General features: G+C 40.0%; 1 long non-coding RNA gene across 1 annotated transcript in view; it reads right to left on the bottom strand.

The window, feature by feature from the left end:
* Positions 1-2394: 2394 nt before the first annotated feature.
* The window catches only part of LOC141983809 (uncharacterized), a 45058-nt gene continuing 32702 nt past the window's right edge, over positions 2395-14750 (bottom strand). Inside the window, exons 4-5 of the long non-coding RNA XR_012638518.1 lie at positions 14067-14131; positions 2395-2645 (exon numbers count right to left, since the gene is read on the bottom strand). This is a non-coding gene — a long non-coding RNA (uncharacterized LOC141983809). The remainder of the gene's footprint in view (positions 2646-14066; positions 14132-14750) is intronic.

The following is a 14750-nucleotide window of genomic DNA, read 5'->3' as shown; positions in this document are numbered from 1 at the left end:
CTGTTAAGTCTCTCTTGCACCGTACTGATTAATATGAAAATTAGTGTAATGTGATTACCTGTTCCTCTTAATACCAATGAGAAGGAGCCACGAGAGATTATTTTGCAGAATGATAAAGCTTCCCTATCCAGTCTGTAATGCTAGGGAAAACTGGAAAGTATGGATTTTGATTTGAACAATAATGAAATGGTAAGTGATATAGCTTGCTGTCTTATGACGACTGTATTCATCTGCAGGCTGTAGTGTTAGACCAGAATAAAGGCTCTTGAGGAGATATGCCTGTTATCTAGGCAACAGTTAATACGGTGAAAATGTTATTTAGAAACAGCCCCATGTTGCTATCATGAATATAAGTTTAATTCCTTGAGAATCTCCATAAACTCCCATAAAAATGTAATAAATGCAAAGTAATGTAAAAGAGAAGGTTGTCAGTTATACATAACCTCCATTCTCAATATTAGTTATGGATTCTTCAAACTTTAAAAACACTTTTTGAAAGAGAACCTATCCCTCTCTATACATTCCAATGTATATTAATTCCCCAGTTTAGAAAATAACTTGGTTGTGATAAAGAGATTGAATTTTTACCTTTCACTTGATTTTGCATTAGCAGGATAGACCTTATCTATTAATTTGCCAGTGAGAAGAGCTTGCCAATAGTGCTTTTTTCCTTCCAAAATGAGAAAGTCTTTTCAATTTTAATTTTAATGTTGGAAAGAGGTATTCCACAAGCAAATGAGAAAATGGAACTGTATGATTGAGGTTTTATCACCAGCTTGCAAAGCTCAAAGCTTCTGTGTATGCAATTGTTAGTACTTTGTATAACAAATAATAAATATATATGACTGGACTGAAGGGACCCTGTTACTGACTGGTGAGAGTCCAGTCATGCCAGCCTACAGCGTTTGGGGTTTTTTTATTGAGTTTCCACTATAATTTAGGGGAAAGAGTTACAAACACTGGACAAAATTTTCTATAATAATTGCCTCGCACTAGGCTCCTGGTCTTGAAAATTTTGGTCAGTATGCTTACGGGCTTCTGGGGAGCCAGTCTATTGCCTGACAAAGCAAGGTTTATAATATCTTTATTTACAGAAAGGTCCAACCTAAAATGCCACATTCAAACACCCCCAAACCTCATGGAAATTCAACTCCAGCTTGTAACTTTTCAGCTTATGCCATCTTAATGACTTTTTTGCCAGTTTGCAAAAAAAGGGGTAGAAAAAGTCCTGACTCTCCTTACAGCCCAGCACAGCAAGCTTGGAGCAATGAACATACGCCCTGGTGGCAAGATATCCAAAAGGGCACATGGAGCAGGCAGAATCCTCCTACAACACAGCAGCAAAGCTGGTGAGTGCGCATGGGAAGTATGTTGGTTCACAAGGCCACTACTCTCTCTACACTCCCGAAGATCCACTTCTACATTGATGCCTAAAATAAATGAATGGGCTGGTTCTGGTGTGGTGGGGCCTAACTGAGGCATCGTCTAAATATCTTTATTTTATTCAGCCTGAATTATCAGGGCCTCTCCAATCACCACCTGCCTGCTTTGCTTGTGTGGTGTGCCTGTTTCCCCTACCCTCCATCAGTCTCTTTGTCTTGGTTTGTTAGAGTATCAACTCTTTAAGGCCAGAGGAGGCATATCTAATGTAGGGTATTGTGCATACAGAAATAAATAATAAATATAATGCCTCTCCTGGAACGGGTGTAGGAGTGGGCATACTTCTTTTGTGTGCTGGAGAGCTTCCTCCTTGGGTAGATCAAGTCCACATTGCCTCCAATTGTGCCCAAATGGCATGACTGAGACATATAATTTTAATCACGTTCTCCTTTTCTCATTTAAATCTCTTCATCACTTCTGCAAAGCCCACGATAAGTGAATCATTAATGTTCGCTATGGTCCCACTTCAAGATGGTTCTTATGCATGTGCCTCACTCTAAGTACATGAATAAGCCCATTGAAGCTATTTTGCTGATGAGAGGGTTGTGGTGTGACATTTTATCTATTGTTAAAAGTTACTTCAGTTTGTTGTTTGCAAATTGGGGGTTGCTGATGCAACAGCATGGCCAGTGTGGCTGGATGCTACTTCTTACCCTAGGGGTCCTCCTTGTAGTTTGGAGCAGCTTAGCGTGGTCACGAAGCCAGTAGCTGTCACCCCTTTTACTCTGTGAAGTTTGTTCTGAGGTCTTATGGGAAATATAGTTTACTGACTGGGTACCTGTTACATTGCAGGCAACAAATAAGGTAAAGGATGTCATTTTGCATTGGGAATGTTTGTATGAAAGATGTTGACAATTATCAGGTCCATTTATAGCACACTAGAGTTAACTGAGGATTTCTTGAACAGAGAGAATTTTAATGCTTCTGCATCAGGATGATGTGTAATCTCATCCTGTAAAGAGGTCTGCATGGCATGGTCAAGGATTGCTTCTTCTAGGTGGGTGTAGTACTGCTAAAAGTAGAAAAAGGGGTGCAGGCAAATACGGGCTCTGGCAGTAAGTTCTATGCCAGATGTTTTGATGTTTCTGTGTGCTGTAAATTGTAATTATTATTTATCCATATGATGGTGGCACATAAAATGTGCTGAGGTCTCTACACACATATAGGAAGACACGGTTTCCACTCTGGAGATCTTGCCATGGAACCTGAAAAAAACCAGACAAAGGGTGGGGAATGTGATTCAATATAAAATCTAAGGCCTTTTTATTTTTTTTTAAATAAATAGCTACTATCCCCAGCCACCCATTAATTTAACTGTCATTAGTTGATTTGTTGTCACTTAGGTAGAATTTGTATGAGAGGAGAACTCAGTAACTTTATGGCTGTTTATGGCTTCAGGAAGAGCATTAGCTAACTAGGTAGCAGAGTGGACGCATGTTAATCTGCCCAGTTTAAGGAGTTGCCTTATTTTATATCTATTCCCACTGTGATTTTTCAGTGAGATGTCCCAGCCTCTTGCAGAATGCTGCCACCGATATTCTGCAGTCCTTCCTAGAGGATTACAGCTGCATGAATTGAATCTAAAGAGAAGAAGGAGGAACCCCGCAGGATGATCTTCCCACACTGGTGTCCTTCTACTTTAATGGCTCCTTCACTGTGTTTGGGGAGCTGGAGGAAGCCTATTTTTGTTCAGCTTTGGTGTACGCACAGTCTTAGCCTGAGTTCAGATTACAGGCGGTTGTTTCATTGACTGTGTCAACATCGTCTGAGTGCATTCTTAAAACCTGTAGCTCTGCACAGGTAGAAGTCTGACTGTAGCTGAATGATAAGGGTGTATCTGCTATAAATACAATAACATCAACCACATAACTGTACAGATTGCTACAAAATAGTGATGAGGCATCATGTTTTGCCAAATGGAGAACCCTCTGAAAAATTATGGACTCTAGCTATACAATTAATCTCTGAACTTTCCAAGTTCAAGTTCCACTCTGCTTTGGCAAAGTGTGAGTTTCTGGCTGTTGTGTGTCTTTTGTTATGTTATTTAGTTTTGTTCTCCCAATAGTCCTGGAAGTAGGACAAGAATTCCTTTCAAACAAGAATCAAAGCACAGGTTTCCAGTTAATAGGTAATACTTTCTTTTAATTATGTTTATTCTGGGGGGAAACCAAGGGTTTAAATTAAGGGGGCAAATGCTATACAAATCCCCCAAAAGTTTTAAGAAAACTAAACATTTTCTTTTAAATTTTTAAAGATTTTTTTGAAAGCCAAGCCTTCACCAAGTTCTCCCATCACTGCTGTTTAAAAAAAAAAAGGCAAAGGACCACTATCTTTAGAGTCAGGGAAAAAGCAAAAATAATTCATTATATGGATATACTATCAGTTCCAGTTCAGTAGAACAATGCTGATTTACACCAGCTGAAGATCTGACCCTGTCCTCTATTTGTTCTAATAGAGGAGTAAATGTATGAAATTCTAGTTTTACAGATGGCCAGATTTGCTGATCTAACAGTCCCTCTTCAAGCCTTAAAAATCTATGAATAGAATGAAAATTATGAGTGTGCCTCAAGGGGCAAATATGCCTGTTTATTGCATGGTTTCCTTGTGCCACATTCCACAAGAAAGACAGAGACTTGGCTGTATTTCTCAATACAGTATTTCTTTTCACAGTATTGATAATTATATTACAAACTGTCTTTAGCACATGCAGTTATTACATCTTTTGCATCCCAGTTTACACCAATATCCCAGATTGTATTAGTAACCACACATTAGATAATCAGCAGGTTGAGGAGAAAGCTGCCAAAAGCAGATCTGTGATAGGCAACAGTCAAACAATCATAGCAGGAAACTTTATACTATTGGAGATTAGGATACTCATGAAGACTATGCTGAAATACAACTTCTGGGGGGAAATATTGGGCGATTTACTGCCTTCATGTTATTTATGGTCTCTTTGAAAGCGGGATTCAAGATTTAACAATGCCTAATACATGCACGCGTGCGCACACACACACGCCTTTTGCATGGAACCAACTTGGATACGCATTCAATGCTGGTAAAAGGAAACCTGAATTACCCAGAAATTTGAACTCAGTGCTTGGGGATCCTTTCCCCAGCCAATGTGGTGATTTTGGCAACCTATGTAAACCAAGCATATTTATTTGTCTAAGATACGTAGGTGGCCTACAGTATTGCAGGATCTGAGCACTTCACAATCATTTAATGTACTTATCTTCACAACTCCCCTATGAGGTAGAGAAATGCTATTACCCCCATTTCACAGATAGGGCACTGAGGCACAGAGAAGCTGAGTGGCTTACCCAAGGTGACCCAAGAAGTCTATGGCGGAGCAGGGAACAGAACCCTGAGGTCCCAAGCTAGTGACCCAACCACGGATTCCTTCTCTTTCCTGTACTACAAATGGCTGAGCCTAATGCCTTTTTCTTACAGTACATCATCCTCATGCCAGTAAACTGCCAAATAATGCACCATATGTGTAAACATTTCCCAGTTAGGCTGGAGGCTACTCTGTTCAGTCACCTCCACTCTCCTCACAGAAATAAACATACACTGCACCTTTGCCAACATCATGAAACCGTGGGTGAGGGCAGGCAGCAAATTAGACAGGAGTCCAGCATTAGACGTGGAAGCAAAATTAACCGAGGAATGTTGGGCTGCAAATGCAGAGGCATAGTTTCGCTGATGTCTTGTCCGTCCCAACTTAACTGTTTTTATTCACTCCTGCTATTTCTCACCATATGTTAAGACTGCAAGCAAACTGAGATAGGATCTGTCCTTCTGGGTATGAGCATGGTGTCTAGCACCACAGGGCCCTGATCCACTATCTGGGCCTACAGTACAAAATAAACAAAAACAATACAGAATGACTACTCTTGTGTGGTGTCTGTGTCGTATTAATTCCTGAGCACCTCATTAATGTAAAGATATTGAAAAACTGGAAGGAGTTCATAGAGGTGCATAGAGTTGGAGGGACTGACTTGAAGAAAAGTCAGTGCTTGACATGATTCCAGCTGACTTCAATGGGAGCTGAATCAGATCCTAAAATAGGTAAGTGTGCATAGCTAAGCGATAGAATAATTAAGGGCGGTCCACAAACACTTGAGGGGTAAAAACAGCAAGGATAAGTCATGAGCATATATCTAATGGCGTGACATTATGAAAAGAAAAATGGAGGCTAAATATCAGTAAAGAAATCCCTGACAGTCACATCTATCAGATTGTGGAATAATCTCATAAGGAAAGCACCATTGTTAGGGACTGGATAAAGCAATAGAAATTGAAAGAATGCTCTAGGGAGGACTCTTGTCCTGTATTATCCTCTAATAGTTGTTTTCCATCATTAGTTTCTATGATTCTACAACAAACATAGAATCATGGATTATGGGTCCAAATGTTAGCTTCCCACTAACTTCAATAGGAGTTCAGCCCTTATTAAGAGTTTAGAATAAACAGTTTAATGGAGAATGAATGAACAAATTAAAATGCTCTCTCTTCACTGGGTGTTGTATTACCTGGATTAGACTATGTATGCTCACAGGGGCCTCTGCTTATTTCTGATGTGTCACGAAGAAAAAGAAAAAGCATAGTTAGTTCCAATCCATGGGCCTGACCCTGAGCCCACAGAAACCTATGGGCCTTTTGCCATGGCCTTCAATGGGAGCAGGATCAGACCCCCTGGGGGAAGATCTCCAATGCCATTTGTGAGATGGATTAATATGTTCATTCTCCCAAGGTCATATAGTAACACTGAATGATAGTTTCCCTCTACAAATTTCAAATTTACCATTTAATTATTTGACTTTGGCAGTTGGCACATAACCATTTTTTATAAAACCGAAATGTCAGCCTTGAAGGGAAAAAAATCATATAATAAATTTAATCTAAGTGCCAACCAAAGCACAAATGTTCCCTGTGGACCTGTTACAACACTGGAGGTTCACAATTGATTGCTTGGGAATGAGCAAACTAATGCAGCAAAATATTTACTGGCTACGTATGTGTAGATTAATATATATAGTATGCTCACCAGATATTTACACCTGTATCTGTAAACTACCGAAATCTTGAAGCATGTTAAATTAATTAATTTAATTAAGTTAAATAAACAGAAATACCGGTTTCTGTTTTCCTAAATAAGCTTTTTCACAGACTGAGAATGTTCATTTATGATTTCACAAATTTTTTTTTTTACAAATGTGAGAGACCACAAAAGTTGTTCTCCCTACTTACTACACATACATGTTGTGCACATTATATATAGTCTACTGGATAGTCTTCAGCAACTAACTTCAGGTACCATCTGTACATAGTCTTGGCACTATTCATCTGCAATTAGTAAGTGCCTTATGTTTAGCCCCCTGCAACTTGATGCCTTAAATTCTGGAGGAGGCAAGTTTAGCAGAAGGGAATATTGAGGTGGGTAGCAGGCTTTCTAATAAACAAAATCCACCCCTGCTGGTCCATATTTAAATCATTGGGATTTAGAAAGATTTTGTTCTAACTACTAAAGGTCATTTACTAAAAAGCTGTTTTAATGGCATTGCAACTAGAGAGGAAGGGCTGAATGCTTAAAAGGAGTTGGGTTCTGAACTTCCACTGATTTCACTGGAAGTTAGTAGCCTAAATTGAAGTTAGGAGCCTAATTCCTTTTGAGCATTCAACCTGAAATTATTATTATTGATTTTTAAATGCAATGGGCCAGATCTTGCACTGGTGTAAATCACCACTGAATTCATTAAAATGTAAGGACTTAGGAAATAATGAAGTCAATAGGGCTATGTCAATTCCCACCAGGTGATGATGTGATCCAGTGCACCCAGCAATGTATGCACCACCTCTGGCACATCCTCCCATGTAAATGGTTTTGGCAATGGCATCTCTAGCCTCTCTTGGAGAGTGGGGGTGCAAGTCTTATTGTCCCTTCCTTCCCTCCTCCCGCCCAACCCCAATCCCCAGAAGGGGGTAAGAGAAATTCCATGCACTGAAATGTGCAGGTACCACCTTCCCTGTATGGCTATAGCCCACTCAGAGAAGAATGGAGCCCTATGTTTGTAATCAATGGTATTAAATGAATTGTATTTCATTTACATTCCCATATATCTTTGTATTAATATTTGTCTTTGCTTATCTTTATAGATGAAATACAATATTAAAAAATTTAACAAAGTACTAATAAATCCTCCACGCATAAAAATGCATTCCTTACACCTTTGTGTATTGCTATTGTACTGGATGTATGAGAAGCAACATTCCAGAGGCAGAGCCATAGCAATGAGGAAAGTCAATAATACACATCACTTTCTTTATGACACTGTGATAGGCAAAGAAACACTTTCATCAACATCACTTAGTGGACAAATTACTTCGAAAATACACAAGTGCTTTTCACTATGACACTAAGATGGGAAGACAGCAAGTAGTTCTTGACAACATTGTACACTTCTATGGTTTGTTTCCTCATAGCAATATTTCCAAGAATGACATTTTAATGCTAAGCAACTGGTGCTTTACATTGTTCCCAGAAACACCCATCAGCGGAGGTAGCACTGGTGGAAATGACTCGTGGTTCTGAAAATGTAAGCATTTCCTCCCGGACATTGGTCAAATTCTTCTAAATGGTGTGAAATTCTCTGAAACTTGCTAGCATACGGGTACATTTGTGTGTGTGTATAAAAGACAATGAGTGGGTGGGGAAAATGTGTTGACAGAGAGAAAAACCCCAACCACCTCTTTTTCTGTACAGGGGGAAAGTTTATTATTTGTGTCAGTACAAGAAGCTTTTGAAACAAATAAACAAAAAACATTATGAGAATGAGTGACTGGCCCTCCCTGTCATTCCCCACTATGGATAGTTGAACATTGGCCACGTATCATTCATCTTCATGCAAAAAGGGAGAACGTTGTTACTGGTGAGTTGCACAGTCAGGAAAAAATAAGTAAATATCAGTATAACACAATGAGTCAATAAGATACAACAAGTGAAATTTAACTGCTTGTGTAAATGGTATCAGGGCAATTAAGAAGAAAGTAACCAAACTGTGAACTATTGGTCTTTTATTATCATTTCATGTAAGTATGTTTTCCCATTACCACATATATGTATAAATCCAATACTTGTCTGTACCAATTCAGTTCCCAAAGTGGGAACAGAAGGATCCTGGCATTGTGATACCATAACAAGTATCCGAATTTGGCCCATCGTAATTAAGTGTCTTGGTTAAAAGACAGGCAAAATAGGGCAGGAATAAAGACATTTAACCAGGTGGTCTGTTTATCATGGGGGAGGTTATGCCAATAACTCCTTTCTTGTGGGCAATGCAGAAAGTCTTTAGGAGGGATTTCACTGAAGAGTGGGAGTTGCCATGGCAGATTAGGATGGCCAGGACTCCATGCCTGCAGAGACAGTGTCACACGGAAAACGTACAAACACAAGAGATGATAGGTCTCCATTTCCTAACAAAAAGTCTCGGAGATTCAACTAAACATGATATCTTCAGCTAACATTTTTCTTAGTGCTGTTTATTTCCAGAAGCCAAAATGTACTGTAACCCCACGCCCACAGTGAATTTGAACCAAGCACAGAAATTATCTACAACTAGCAGCATTGCTATTTCTCTTGCTTCTGCTCCACCTCAGTCTCCACATTGCCATCTTCTCTGGTTTCAAAGAAAGTTAAATACACTCATTAGCTGTTAAGAGTGTCATGTGGGGGGAGGTTCATACTCTCTTCTTTTCTGAGTGAAGTGTTTGAACACAGAGGAGTCTTAACATCTGGAACCCATTTGTTATCCATCATTATTATTTCATTTCTAAAATGCCATACGTGTATATGGCATTGTACAATAGGCAAGCTGTTCCAGCAAGTTGGAGGCCCCTGCCACAAGGAGAAATCGAGGTGGACAGATGTACATCAGTCTTTGAATCTGCATTTTAAATATGCAGAGAATATATCCTTCTAGTTCAACAGTGTTTGTTATACAATACACTGACTCCACCTTCATTTTCCAACAAATGCACAAATAGCCACCCTGATCATTCTTGTATTCGAAGTGCCAGAGATTTGGTTCTGCCAATCACTGACATTGTAGAACCTACTTCCTTTGGATCTGCTAAATTCACCTTCTGAAGCACTGCTACTGGTCCTGCTCTTCATACCTTTCCAAGCCTCTGAGGCACAACTCAGTGCAGAGATCACTGTCACCAACTCAAGAGGGAGCACGAAATGGAATGAGATATGGGAGCATATAATGAGAGTCAGAAGTGTGCGCACATCTCAACACCTACACCTTGCTCTTTTCAATCTGCAGCAGAAACACTAGGATCTTATTTTCTTGTTTCATTCTTTTTTACTTACTGACCCTCTTTTTTTCTTTTCTTTTAAGTTGGATATTCTCTCACCCTCCCATGTTTTGCAAACCTCCTAAGTGACCCCCAAAGAGGCAGGAAAACTTGTTTGTTATATAAAACACTGATGTATTTTTAATTAAAACACCTTGGGCTTGTCTACACAGTGGGATAATACACACTACAGGGTGTGTGATTTCTAAAGCACACTAATATGCTGTGCATAATTAGTCCATATAGATCCTGCTGGTGTGCTTTAATGTAAATCACTCTAGGGAACCTTTAGTGCTCACCAGGAGGGTCTACATGGCCCAGTTAATGCGCAGCCCTTTAATGAGCTTTAAAAATCACACCTCCATGTGGACAAGCCCATATACTACCCAGTAGAATTTTCGTTTGCTTGGTTTCTTTGACTATTTGTCCAACACCAGCACAGCAGAGCTGCCCAGAGCCATGGACGCTGGAAGCCCGGGCTCCCCAACAACCTGCCGAACCCTCCCTGTGATTTGATGAAAAGTCCATCCAACCCAGCCTGTTTTCACAAGACATTTCAGGTTCGACAGAGGGGCATTTTCTAATGAAACTCAGTTTTGTTGAAATATTTCTGACCATCTCTAGTTGCAGATGAAAGATTCTAACATACTAACAAGAGTGCTGTTCCCCTGTTGTGTAGCTAATGTAGCATTTTGGTTTGGAGAAACTAACATCGGATTGGGAGTCAGGAGGTCCTGACCTCTAATCCAGGCTCTGCCAGTAGCATGGTCTAGTCTTGAGCAAGTCACTTCATCTCAGCCTCAGTTTGAAAATCTATAAATTTGAGGTAATAATACTTACAGCCTTGCCTGGCAGACAGGGCAGTTGAGAGAATTAATTAGCAACATAGGACTGGAAGGGAACTCCTGAGTTATAGAGCCCAGTTCCCTGTTATCACAGTCAACCCTGTTATATAAACCTGTTCATGAATTTATCAATGAGTTAATGACCATAAAGTGCTTTGAGCACATAAAACACAATGCTTGGTAAATCCATGTATCAAGAAATATAATTTATTTAGTTATTGGAAAAGTCCCTAAGTGTCTTTTTGAAACAACTGTAAGACACCACTTATAAGGAGTGACACATAACGAAGCAGTTGTTAAAACTGAAAATGATACTCATGCTTCTGGACAGAACATTTGCATGTTTGGAAAATGTTCCCATTTCTTTCCAGGATTGGCGTAAGAAGCTGTCAGAGGGCTAAAATATCATTTTTTATTTTAGACGGATTTCCTTTTTCAGGCAAAGCCAACAGAAGTCCATCAGCAGTATTCAAGATCTTGTGCATATTGGGATTTGGGCTAGAAAACGACAAGCAGAGATTTGCTCTTTGGGCCAGCATCATGGAGAAACAAAGAATGTTCATTATAACCATAAAGGAAAGAATTAATAGATTCACCAAAGTTAAGGCCATTATGATTATCTAGTCTGACCTTCTGCCCAAGCCACAGAGTTTCAGCAAGTGGTTCCTACATTAAGCCCCCCTTAGTTGAGCCAGAGTATGTCTTTTAGAAAGATATGCTTTAAAAATTTCAAGTGACTGAGTATCCATCACATCCCTAGGTAAGCTGTTTAAATAGTATCTTACCCTTTCCGTTAAAAAAAATTGCATCTTATTTCTGGTCTGAATTTGTCTAGCTTCAGCTCACAGTTACTGGATATTGTTATGCCTTTCTCTGCTAAACTAAAGATTCCTTTACTACTGGAAATCTTCTCACTATGGAGGTACTAAAAAGACTGTGATTAAATCACCTCTTAACCTTTTCTTGGATAAGCTAAATAGATTGAGATTCTTTCAATGTAAGGCAAGCTTTCCAGACTTGGATTCATTCTTGCAGCTCTTTTCTGAACCCTGTCCAATTTGTCAACATCCTTTTAAAGTGCGGGCATGAAAATTGGACACAGGGCTTCCAGAGTCTGCATCTCCTGGGCAGCCCGCCAAGCAGACTGCCTGTGGGCTGGAGACGGCAGGGCTTCCAGGGTCTGCAGCTCCAGAGCAGCCAGCCAGGTGGACTGCCTTGGAATTGGGAACCCCAGGGCTTTCCCTTTCACAGAGAACTTCAAAATGTTTTGTTTTCCTTTCTAACTTAAATGAAACCAAATTTTGAAATATCAAAATCCTCCATGAAAGGGAATTACCTTTCTCCACACAGCTCTATTCATTATGCTATCATCCTTTAATTCTTTATTGAATGCATCCTGTGTATTTCCAAGATTTGGAAATATCCCATTAAACCTTAAAGATTGTTTTGCTAAATCAAGTAGAAAACGATGTCTTAAAACTGTCCTTAGCTCACAAGCAGCCATTGTCAATTTTATTATAGGCATTATGGCAGAGAGCACTGCCTATCATGCTCACCAAAATGGTCTAATTGTTTCCTTGTACTCCCTTGTCTGTCTGTCTCCGTCTGTTGTCTTGTGTCTTATACTTAAATTGTAAGCTCTTTGGGGCAAGAACTATCTTTTTGTTCTGTGTCTGTACAGCACCTAGCACAATGGGGTCCTGGTCCATGACTAGGGCTCCTAGGTGCTACAGTAATAAAAATGGTAACATCTATGTTACTATAAAATCGCAGCAGACTGGTACCTGATCAGCTGGTTGAGAATTGCTACTTACTGTATAATTATTAATAACCGTCTAGCAGGTTTAATCCAAGGAATTCTAAGTGCTTTAAAAACATTAATTACGCCCCAAAACACCTCCAGGAGGTAGATACCATATGAGCATCATGCCAATTTACAGAAACATATTCTCAAGCACAGAAAGGCTAAGACCTGTCCAAGGATACACAGCGAGAAATGGCAGAATCAGGAATGGGGCCCGGGAGTCTTGTCCTCCTGTGCCCGACTTGCTGCCAGTGGATAAAACCAATATGTGCTCAAGGACAGGAGAAATAAATGACTGTTTAATAATGTTTATCTTCCTACTGCCTTTTGCAGGAGTCTACAAACTACCATTCAGGGCTGATTCATTGCTGCCTTGCCCTGGCGTAGTCATTTCCTCCTGTGCAAAGTGGGCATAAAATGCTACCAAATGAGAATGGTAACATGTCACCCCAATGCAAAGTGAGTGTAAGTGAAGTCACATAACACAGGACAACAGTGAACCGGATCCTGAGAATTCTAAAATCTTATCATTCTTCTCTCTTTTACTCCTCCTCGCCACAGGGACGTATTTGAGTGATCATCATGCCAGCAAAGGAACAAGGAAGTACTGATACTACTTCAGTTGGCCGAACGGGGACAGAGACACTAGAGAGAGTCACAAGATGCTTCCTCCCCTATCTCAATCCCCCTTCCCCTTCCCTCCTAACTCCCCAATGTGCACTTCTAGCTGAGGATCAAGGGAGCAAGTTTGTGTCTCAAACCCAAATCCCATGAGGCAGCATTACCCTTCCATTGCTGGGCTCGCCAATTTCTCTGCACACTGATCCAAAATGACCCAGTATATACCGTATTTAAATGCCTAAATTAGGATTTAGGCACCTACTTTAGAGAACATGGGCCTTTGTGACTTGCCCCAGGGCATCAAACATGCAGGGAGCAAAACCAGGAGTCTCGCAAGCCCAACAAAAATTCAACTCCAAGAGACGACTCTAATTTCAGACTCATTCTCTAAAACCTGTTATGCCTCATGCCTTAAGCAGAGCAAGACAAAGAAAGGGGAAGAAAAACTTCCATTGCCTTTGTTTTTAATGCATTTCTGTTTATCATTTCACTATATCACTTCATGTGGCAGCTACAGAGCTTCATAGGCAGGCTGAATATTAACCATTCCACTGTACTCCACTCAGTCACTCCTGGCACAGGTTAATCCCTGTATCATAGGCTGCCACCCGTTTGCTAAGCAGCTTAAAAGGACATATTATAACTTTGACAATGACCTGCTAATGGTTTTACATTTCTCAGAAGTATTATGAGCTATCTTTGTCACTTTTATCTACTAATGAGATCAATAAATTTAGGAAGCAGACATAGATGGAGCTAACTGCAATGCCACAGCCAAGGACGTGGTGTGTATGACTGCTAAACTATAAATAATAATGTAGAAACTATAATCAGACCTTGACTTCTTCACACAGAAACTGATCTGCAGGTCCCCTGGCATAACAAAATCTCCCCATATGTTAGGAAAATAGCATAACCCAGGGTTTCTTCTTTTTGGCATGGTATGATCTACCTCCTAATGAAAAGCTTCACACAAGGAAATAGGTTTTACTCACGATTTTTTTCTTTCAGGTGGATATAACAGTTTTCGACATTTTATCCTTCTCTGCCAATTTTGGTGCTAAAACATGAAATAAATGTTTAGGTCAGAATCTTTGAGTAACCACAGAGTGTATCTTTATACTCGTTGTTATAGATATACAATTAACTCAGTATAAATCCTTCCAAATGATTAAAGAAAGCCACCTGTCTATTTCAGCTGTTTTTTATAATATATCTCAAACAATGTGAGGGGACGGTGGTCTTCTGCAGAGCTGAAGAAACTAGAAACAGACTGGAACTGAGCTACCTGCTTCCCACCTCTACTCCCAAAATGCACTGCTCGATATGACACTGAGCCTTTGTCCAGTACCACAATACACTTCTGAGTATGTTGTATTTGTGCCAGTTGATCAGTGCTTTTCATAGCATAGTAGCATTTTTACATATGCTGCTTTGCCACACTAGGGAAAACATACATAACAGCAGGGCTGGATCTACCAAACAGGTCCAGTACAGATGGTCTCCTAAGACAGCAACACACTGGGCACATGCTTGCATGGGCAAATGCAGGGCTCGGAGAGGAGCACATTTACCAAAATACCTTCTCTTGCCATATTCCAAGGTAGTTGAGCTTTGCCCTCTTCATTTCCTCTGCAGATACCTAATCTCAAACAGATCTTAAAAAGTGTACATTTGGG

This window comes from Natator depressus, chromosome 3, assembly GCF_965152275.1.
Source record: "Natator depressus isolate rNatDep1 chromosome 3, rNatDep2.hap1, whole genome shotgun sequence".
Classification (NCBI taxonomy): domain Eukaryota; kingdom Metazoa; phylum Chordata; order Testudines; family Cheloniidae; genus Natator; species Natator depressus.
This window is presented reverse-complemented; position numbering and strand designations above follow the sequence as displayed.